The sequence below is a fragment of the Trichechus manatus genome, unplaced genomic scaffold, assembly GCF_000243295.1.
Source record: "Trichechus manatus latirostris isolate Lorelei unplaced genomic scaffold, TriManLat1.0 scaffold00079, whole genome shotgun sequence".
Taxonomy (NCBI): Eukaryota; Metazoa; Chordata; class Mammalia; order Sirenia; family Trichechidae; genus Trichechus; species Trichechus manatus.
In genome coordinates, this window is record NW_004444015.1 from 5,144,875 (window position 1) to 5,155,078 (window position 10,204).

Here is a 10,204-nt window from a genome sequence, read left to right on the forward strand (position 1 = left end):
TGAAGGCTGTGGTCTTTGATCTTCATCAGTAAGTGCTTCAAGTCCTCTTCACTTTCAGCAAGCAAGGTTGTGTCATCTGCATAACACAGGTTGTTCATGAGTCTTCCTCCAATCTTGATGTCCCGTTCTTCTTCATATAGTCCAGCTTCTTGGATTATTTGCTCAGCATACAGATTGAATAGGTATAGGGAAAGGAAACCACCCTGATGTACACCTTTCCTGATTTTAAACTGTGCAATATCCCCTTGTTAAGTTCTAATGACTGCCTCTTGGTTTATGTACAGGTTCCTCATGAGCATAATTAAATATTCTGGAGTTCCCATTCTTCGCAATGTTATCCATAATTTGTTATGATCCATGCAGTCAAATGCCTTAGCATAGTCAATAAAACACAGGTAAACATCTTTCTGGTATTCTCTGCTTTCAGCCAAGACCCAACATCAACAGTGACATCCCTGGTTCCACGTCCTCTTCTGAATCCCGCCTGAATTTGTATGTTTTTCCCTTTTGGTTCCTTCTTCCTTTTCTACAAATTAAATAGATGAAATAGCTCCTTCTTCCCCTACTCCTCCTCCTCCTTCCCCTTTTCCATCTTCTCCTCCTTCCTTCAGCTTGACATTGAATTCAATTTAACTTCAATTAAAATACACATTTGGTTGAAAAAAATGTAATCTATTATTTTACTTTTGAGCTGATGACTAAAATCTAAACTTTCCACCAGCTATTTTGCCTGAATTTCTGGCAGTTCCCTATCAATGTACTGCTGTAATTGTTTTTGAATGATCTTCAGCAAATCTTTACTTGTGTGTGATATTAATGATATTGTTCGATCATTTCCACATTCTGTTGGATACATGCATATACACATATATGTACTTACATATGTGTGTATATATACATACATATAGTGAAATATAATTTCTGTGCAAAGAAACCCTAAGAGGTAGGTACTCTGATTATTTACATTTTACAGATGAGGAAACTGAGGCTCAGCAAGGTTAACACAGCTGGGATTCAAAGTAACAGATTCGGCAGTCAAACCCAGAACTCCTCAACTGGGGCTCTAACAATGACAATACCAACTGATGTCACCGTTTAACACTTGTTTCTTTTCTAGCTCATGTTTTACATTAACCAAGAATTTAGTTCCGTCTAGTCTGGGTGTCTCTCTCTGATGACTGCCATCCCCTTTAAATGTAGTAATTAAGGGCAAGGGGGGTCTATGCTACCTAATGAGAAGATCTCCATCTAGTGGTTACAAATCAAACTGCATTCATATGCCCCAAGGTGCTTCTTGAGTCCGAGAGCCTGAGGTAGGGAATTCAGATTCATATCGACTGGTACAAGGCCAGGACTAGGGGAAGGTGAGTGAGGCACTCTACTTGGATACAAAATTTAAGGGAGAGCGAAAAAAACTAAATAATCAAAATAAATAATATTTTAATGCAATGTTTAAAAAACTAAAATTTAATGCAAAAAATCTATGACGAACAAAACATCAAAATGTTTAAGAAAGACAGGATCAGTGTTATCAATTTTTCCTTTTGCCTCAGCCTCCAATAGGGCTCTGCATGGCACTGAACTGATGTGAACAATGTCAAACATTGGTAAAAAGCTTTCATGGAGTATAACTATACTGAGACCCAACCCCAGTACGCTGGCTTAACCAGCTAGGTCATAAGTATCAGAAGTGAGCAATCACATGCCTTGAAAATATCCCTTTTTCTAAGGATTTCAGAGATGATTGAAAATTAACGTGGACGGTGATCACAGGGTATAGTAATCAATGACTTAGCTGGTCACAGTCAAAATGACTAACTTGCCTGTGTGTAAAGGCACAACTGCAAGATGACCGTGGGATCTGACTGTTCTCCTGCCGTGAATACATAAACGAAACATCAATACCATTATTTTCAATGTAACCAACCATTGTAGTTTCCCAATTATTATAAAATTGGCAGCGTTTTAGTACAAACGTGTCAGTAGTGACTGACTCAGTAAAGGATATTCAATTAGTGTTTGAAAATTTTAATTAAATGTGAACCAGCAGCATTTTAATGGACTCTAGTTAATTGGTGATTAGCACAGCCAGGTCAGTGTTTTTAAGAGAAACGGTAAGTACTCTTGCTGAAACGTAATTGGTTCTGATATTCAGAAATGGTGAGCATCTATTAAAGCATACCTGTTTACACATTACCAAACATCAGGAAGAAAAGTAGGGAAATTCTGCCCGTTGTCTAGATATTTGTTGTTGTTTTTTTTCTCAGTTATTAGCTATCCTTTTTGGAAAAAGCCAGTGTGTCTAGGCTGTAAATGTTTTTTGACATTCCCTGAGTACTACTAAACGTAACTATCCGTTCACCAAGCACAGTTTTAAACCAATTTATAAATAATGCAAACTCATACCTTTTTGCTCTGCAATTTCAAAAAGTTAAATGAACTTTGTCAACATTGGCATCTATTTACTCAGTCTGAACAATGAGTCATGTGATTTGTTTTAGGGCCATAATTAGGCAGTTGATCGTTTGAAGCTAATGGTTTACTATTAATAAGCTTGTCTAACTGCGGATTCCAGAGAAGTAACTGACCCAGGTAACGCTCTTATAGACTTAACTGAAACCTGGAGATAGTCTCCCAAATGAACTGCAGGGGAGGGTTGCCATGGTAACAGCAACAGACAGGCCCAGGCATCTTTATGTAGACTCAAAGTAGAAGAGATGAGACAGTAAGGAGAAATGGCAGCAGCTTCCGTTCAGATTGAGCTTGAAGGAGAAAAGTAAAGGAGAGTTCTTCTGCTACTTGATGCTGAGCACAGGGTCTTTAACACTGCACATCTCTGAGAGCCATTAATAGGGGCAATTTTCCTCAAAGACCAAAGACAAAAAGAATTCTGTGGGTCAAATAATGTAACTGAGACCATGAAGTCCTTGTAAAATTAAGGTTACAAGGGAATCTTCTTCCCCACGCTGATTTGTGAGCGACACGTAGGCGTGTGACTTAATTCCCTTAGCTAGGTTTCATCCTTTCCTTTTAGCTTTGGCAATATGAATAAAATCATGTGTGGCTTTTTGCTGTTGACTTGTAGGAGTTGTTTATATATTCTGGATATTAAACCCTTATCTGAAAGATAGATCCCCAGAATTTCCTACCAATCTGTGGGCTGTGTCTTCACTTTGTTGATAAACGTCTTTAATGCAGAAAAGTTTTTAATATTAATTTTAATGAGGTCCCATTCATCTATTTTGTCTTTTCTTGCTCATGCTTTCAGTGTTATATATAAGAATCTGTTGTTGAAAACTAGGTCCCGAATCATTACCCCTACGTTTTCTTCTAAGAGTTTTATGTGTTACATTTAGGTCTTTGATACATTTTCAATTTGTTTTCGTATATGGTGTAAGGCATGGGTCCAGGTTCATTCTTTTGCTTGTGGAAATCCAATTTTCCCAGCACCATTTATTAAAGAAACTATTCTAACAGATACATGTACACCAATGTTCATCGTAGTGCTGTTCCCACTAATCAAAAGATGTAAGCAACTTAAATGTCCATCAGTAGATAAACAGATAAACCAGATGTGATACTGTATATCCATACAGTGGAACAGTACTCAGCCATAAAGAGAAGTCAAGCCTTGATACATGCTCCACATGGTTGGACCTTGAAAACATCATGCTGAGTAAAACAGGTCAATCACAAAAGGATAAATATTGCAAGATTCCACTTATACGCAAGAGAGGATAACGGGGTCTGGATCATACAGGGTCTTATATTCCAGTGTAAGAACCTTGACTTTTACTTTGAATTAGATGGGAAGTCACTGGGGGGTTTGGAGGAGAGGTGTGACGTGTTTTAAAAGGAGCGCATCCTGGATACACACTGAGAATAGGCTGTACGGGGCAAGGGTAGAAGCAGGAAAGCCAGTTAGAAGCCTATTGCAGTAGTCTGGTTGAGAAACTGCTCAGTAAATAGCAGAAGATGATAATGAGATGATGGTCCTCACTAAATGTCAGTTATTAGCACACAGCAATAGCAAGTGGTTATACTTAGTTGGTTACAGTTAATTATATTTTATACAAGAAAAAAGCCTAAGTTTGAAATTGACATACAAAAGATTAAGAATTAATTTTTATTAGAATGAAGACTGTCTGATGGTACAAACTAGCTCCCTCATCTCTGGGCACAGTATAGCTGTGTCTGCAGAGTACCAAAATAGCTGGTGGAAAGTTTAGATTTTAGTCATCAGCTCAAAAGTAAAATAATAGATTACATTGTTTTCAACCCAATGTGGTTTTTAATTGAAGTTAAATTGAATTCAATGTCAAGCTGAAGGAAGGAGGAGAAGATGGAAAAGGGGAAGGAGGAGGAAAAGGAGGAGGAGGAGTAGGCGGAGAAGGAGATATTTCATCTATTTGATTTGTAGAAAAGGAAGAAGGAAGTCTTTCAAAGGATTATTGGAAGGTGATTTTTAAAAAAATCACCTTTTTCTGTTCTATAGTAATATATGCTCATAACAGAAAATTTAGAAATATGAGAAAATTAGAATATTGAGAATGGAAAAGTATAACCCATAGTCTGCCACTGAAAGCCAACCTTGGATTAAATGGTCCATTTTTCACTGGTCTTTTATTATTAAATAAAAAAATACAATTTTTTTTAAATGTTCTACATTTCATGGTAATATAGTATATAGATTCATATTCTATTTTTCACTTAACATAAGATAAAATGTTCTTAAAGTCATTATGACTATCACTTAAAATAGCCGTGCAATATTATTAGTAGATGTATCATGATTTACATCTAATTCTCTATTCTTGGACAATTTTAAGGTTTTATTTCTATTTCACATAGTGTCACAGTGGCTACCTCTGTGCATAAAGCTTACATTCCACATTTAAGATTATTATATTAGGATAGGTAGCTGATATTGGGATGATTGAAACATTTTAAGGCTTTTAAGGGGAATTCTCAACCACAGGAATAAATGGATCCATGAATAAAGGAATGGAAATGACAGAACTACTAACCAATAAGTTTGGTGAGAAAAATGAAACTATTTAAGATTTGATGCAAAAGTAAGGACTTCCCAGAGAAAGAATTTATAGATTAATTTAATCAAATACCAAGTGAGAAAATAATTTAGAAATCCTAAGGTGATTAGAAGTTTTCTTGCATACCTCCAAATCAGAGGTTCATGGATCGTATAATATTAAAGCAGAGTGGATCATTTAAAAATTATGTTTTTACTGAGATCAAATGGTTAGGACATCTACATTCAGCTTGAATACAGGTTTTAAGTTGTCAATAAGTGTCATGCATGATGCTTACCAATGAAGTTGAAAATTTCTGGCATTTTGTAATTAAATAAGTTCTATTAGTCAATATTAATTAAATAATGTATCAGGATGTTAAACGAGATTTTCCCTATTGTCTCAGAAATTGTTGGCTGAAGCTCCAAAGCTGAGAACAATGTGCAATAGTGTCCACACATTCTAAAGAAAGGTGCTAGACATATTCTTGTAGGATTTGCTAAAAGAAAGAATAAGTCCAACCATCACTATCTGCCTCCAGCTTATTTCAGAGGAGACTAGAAACTCAAGAGGAGATTCTTTGAAGGGAACTTGTAGAAATAGATCAGACTTTGACTATTTCCTCCCCTCCCCAAACCAAGAAAGACGGTTCCTAAGACTGAGGGTGCCTGTAAGAAAGTAAGCTTACCTCCTATCTGTAGGCTGGCTGGGCAGCAGAAACCCTGTAGGCCACCCAAGTGGCACATGGCGAAAACTTTATTGGGAGTGCGTGACCAATGTTCCTTGAATTCTGAAGGCTCGTGCATCAGTACTGAGTCAGGCGCCAGTTTTGAAAGTGGAGCAGCTGACAATGGTAGAACTTGGAGAAAGGACAGCAGTGGGAACAGCTAACTTATCCAACATCTTAGTATGGCACTGATGCATCCTTTACTTTGGCCAAGTGGATGTTTTAGAGGTAGTTAAATCTGAACAATTTTAGAAGACCCTAGTATCTGAAAATGAGACTATTCTTAGAGTTGTAAGTGACCAACGAGCTATGGGACATGCAAAAGATATCACCAAGAGGTGGAGAAGGAAGCTGACCAGAGTTGAGTTGGGAAGTATTCTAGGCTATTCAATAAATTGGTTATTACCCTAATTTGGGGTCCCTGGGTGGTGCAAATGGTTAATGCACTTGGCGGCTAACCAAAATGTTGGAGATTCCAGCCCACGCAGAGGCACCTTGGAGGAAAGGCCTGGCGATCTACTTCCAAAATATCAGCCATTGAAAACCCTATGGAGCACAGTTCTGCTCTGATAAACATGCAGTCAACATGAGTCGGAATAGACTCCAAGGCAACTGGTCCATCTGACTACAGTTTGTACTCTTTACCACTTGTGTCATAACTGCCTCTTTATGTAATGTAAGCCAGAAAAACAAGTAAAATGCTTCATTAAAATGTCCCCCATTGGGATATTTTAAACAAGAAATAAGGGAAAGGGAAGCATTTTGCATTTTTAAAAATAAAATCTAAAGTTTGATTTTTCGTTTGGGACACAAACTCGGTCTTTCTCATATTGATATAAAAATAGAGTGAAGGCTCCAAACATCTAATTTGTGTAAACATCATTTGTATAGACATCTTTAAACTTTTTTTCTAAACAGGATCCCAAAAATAATGCTTCAAGTGAAAGCTTACTTTGACAATGGAGTGTCAGATCCCAATGTCCAACAGAAAGAAGCTTGTGTTTTGTATCTTAACCTTTATGGTTTGTCTTTTTAACAATCAATTCATATATTTGCTGCTTCTTCCCCAACAGATGCAGTTGACTGTATTTGAAGAAAAGGGGTCACGCATAAGAGCTGCTATTTTTCTGAAAGCATCCCCATTCCTTTATTTTTCTGCAAATAAGGTGGTATAATTTCCCTTAATGGATATGAAATGAATATGGATCGTGAACATGCAATCGAAATTGCCTTTATAAACATCAAACTATTCAGTCCCCAAAGATGTTGTTTGTGTTATCCTCAAATAAATGAATGAAGTGAATGAAAACCTTCCTTCTCTTGCAGCTCTAATTCACTGCTCAAACAACACATTCATCTCTACCTTCTAGTGGAAATGGAAAGAATCCTCTCAAGCGATGTTGCCATAAGTATGTATCTCTGGGAGTTCCTTTCTCCTCATTTTGATGTTTTCGTTCATTTACAAACCATCTTAGACCTAGAGTGGTATTTGTAAACTTCCAAAATTAATGACGTGTGCAATTGCATTCTCTTTGACTCCATGTATTATTTTTCAAATTTTGCAATTTGGCTCTTGTATTTTTTTAAACTAAGAATTAAAAGAAGTAAATGCCAAATTAAAAAAAAAAATCTACTCTTAGCGAGTTATTCCTTAAATTATTTCCATGTTTCTGGATATCTCTCCTTGTTCTCTTAATCAGACTCCATCTCAGAAGTGGCTTGGTGGGCACGCCCATTGAGTTTCTGTCGTTCACAGGGCAAAGTGGTGGTTTTAATGACATGTATGGCTACTGTCAAGCAAAAAAAAAAAAAAAGAGGAAGAAGCAGCAGCAAACTATTATGTATCATAAAGGAAACAATTAGAAATGTGAAAATTTCTGCCTACTTGGGTCTCCTTTTCCAGTAGCAGTTTGTTTGTTCCCCTCCCCTCCTCCTGGACTTACCATTTATTCCAGTTTGACCCCACTAATTGAGCTATATTGTTGTCATCATAATTGTGAAATTGCATTCACTTAGGTTTAAACAATTCTTCATGTGCATGAGTACTTGATTGAGAAAATAGAGGTTATTTTTAAAGGGAAGAGTATGAAGTTATAATGACATGCTAGGTGTTGTGGTAGGTATCGGATATAGTATCTCATCTAATCTTTACATCAATCTTCCAAAGAAGGTAGTATTATCAGCAGATGAGGAAACATACTCAAAGAGGGCAAACTAATTGCTCAAGGTTCCACAGCAGCTAAGAAGCATAATCAGCAATGATAAAGAACAATGATGAATCTGTGGAGCATCTCATAACATGGATGAATCTGGAGGGCATTATGCTGAGTGAAATAAGTCAATCACAAATGGACAAATATTGTATGAGACCTCTACTGTAAAAACTCATGAAAAAGTTTACACACAAAAAGAAACAATCTTTGATGGTTAAGAGGGTTGGGAGGGGTGGGGGGAATACTAAATAGACAATAGATAAGTGGTAACTTTGGTGAAGGTTAAGACAGTACACAATACTGGGGAAGCCAGCACGACTTCTACAAGGAGAGGTCATGGAAGCTCCATAGACACATCCAAACTCCCTGAGGGACTGAATTGCTGGGTGGAAGGCTGTGGGGACTGTGGTCTCAGGGAACACCTACCTCAATTGGAATAACACAGTCTATAAAGACAATGTGCTACATTCTACCTTGGTGAGTACTGTCTGGGGTCTTAAAAGCCTGGAGCAGCCATCTAAGATACTCCACTGGTCTCATCCGTTCGGGAGCAAGGGAGAATGAAGAGAACAGGATACACGGAAAAGATTAGTCCGAGGGCTAATGGACCACAGCTACCAAGGCCTCCACCGGACTGAGTCCAGTACAGCTAGATGGTGCCCGGCTACCACCACTGACTGCTCTGACCAGGATCACAACAGAGGGTTCTGGACAGAGCTGGAGAAGGATGTAGAGCATAATTCTAACGCACAAAAAAAAAAAGACCAGATTTACTGGCCTAAAGGAGACTGGAGAAATCTTGAGAGTATGGCCCCCAGACACCCTTTTAGCTCAGTGGTGAAGTCATCTCCGAGGTTCACCATTCAGCCTGGGAGTGGACAGCCCCATAAAACCAAATGGGACTGATGAGGCACAGCAGTCCAGGGACAAAGGCCAGAAGGCAGAAGGGGACAGGAAAGCTGATGATACGGAACCCAAGGTTGAGTAAGGATAGTGTTGATGTGTAGTGAGGTTGTTAACCATTGTCATAGGGCAACATGTGTACTAAATGTTAAATGAGAAACTATTTTGTTCTGTAAATCTTCATCTAAAGTGAAAAAAGCAGCATAACTGGAAGAGCGTAGTCAATGTCACTGAACTGTGCATGTAGAAATTTTTGAAATGGTGTATCTTTGGCTATGTGTATTTTCACCCAAAAAAAAAAAAAGGTTGAGAAGTTAGAGGGTTAATATGTTGTGGGGTTGTTAACCAATGTCATAAAACAATATGTGTACTACTGTTTCATGAGAAACTATTTGTTCTGTAAGCCTTCGCCTGAAGTACAATAAAGAAAAAGAAATAAAAAAAAGAAAGGAAAATAAAAAAAAAAAAGTGACACGTGAATTCTCCTAACCTACATATGTAATCCCCGACTCATGGTGATACTGTATACGGAGTGTGTGCATATTATCTCTCATTGGTGTGTCTGAGCATCACTAATAAGTGTTGGTGATTATCATAATCATAATCTCTTATCAGAGAGACTACTTGCCTAAGGTCTTTATCTTGTGTTTGTGCGTATGTATTTTTAATATTGAGTAGATTATTTTAGTAAGTGATATCTGAGTCTGATCCTCTACATCAGGGGTTGGGAAACCTCCTCTGTAAAGGAACAGATAGTAAATACTTTAGGGTTTGTGGGCCAGACTACTTCTGTTGCAACTACTCAATTTTGCCTTTATAGTGTAAAAGCAGCCATAGACAATATATAAATGATAGGCATGGTTGTGTTCCAGTAAAACTTCATTTACAAAGCAGGTGGTAGGCTATATTTGGACAAAGGGTCATAGTTTACCAAACTTTACTTTATATCATGACTTGTTTTGGAGTACCTTCATAAACAAGATACACACACACACCCCACACTTCTGTTTATTGGAAGCAAACCATTACTACAATGCCTTTTTCAAGGAGATATTGTAAAATGAACCTTATGTGAAATTACTGATGACATGCAGTTGCAGATTATTTAATTCTTCCCTAATGTTAGCCCTATTATTCTGAATAAGCTACTGGATAATTAAAATGAAAGTCCATTGCATTGTATTTCAGAGAGGGATTGTAGACAATAGATTACAGTTCTCTTCAGTTTTAATTGAAAACCGAGTTAAATTAGCTCTACACTGGCATGGTTCTATAAAGGAGTTCATTATAAGCATTAGTAAAAGAAATGCTTAGTCTAAGAGCACTGTTCT